The sequence below is a fragment of the Balaenoptera ricei genome, chromosome 11 (genome assembly GCF_028023285.1).
Source record: "Balaenoptera ricei isolate mBalRic1 chromosome 11, mBalRic1.hap2, whole genome shotgun sequence".
NCBI classification, from domain to species: domain Eukaryota; kingdom Metazoa; phylum Chordata; class Mammalia; order Artiodactyla; family Balaenopteridae; genus Balaenoptera; species Balaenoptera ricei.
Window position 1 is genome coordinate 32397318 of NC_082649.1, and position 352 is coordinate 32397669.

Sequence of the window (352 nt, forward strand, 5' to 3'; positions counted from 1 at the left end):
TAAATAAAGTAGTTATGAAACGCAGCTTTCTTAAAAAAAAAAAAAAAAAAAAAAAAAAAAAGAAATAGGGGCAGTGCATGTGATTTTACCGAAGAAGCCCGCCAGGGAACGAAAGCGACCTTGGAAACTTCGAGGACTGGCAGACAGGAACTAAAGACCTCCCTAGACTCTCGGAACAAAGCACAGGCTTCACACAACGCCGCACCGCTTTGCTCAAAGCGGGAGAGGTGAGGAAATGGAAATAACGGACAAGAATAACGGAGCTAGAAGCCCACAGGACTCAACCTTCCGGCCCACCACTGCGGCTGCGCGCGCGCCGTTCCGGAAGCGGAAGTGCACAAGAGGTCAGCGT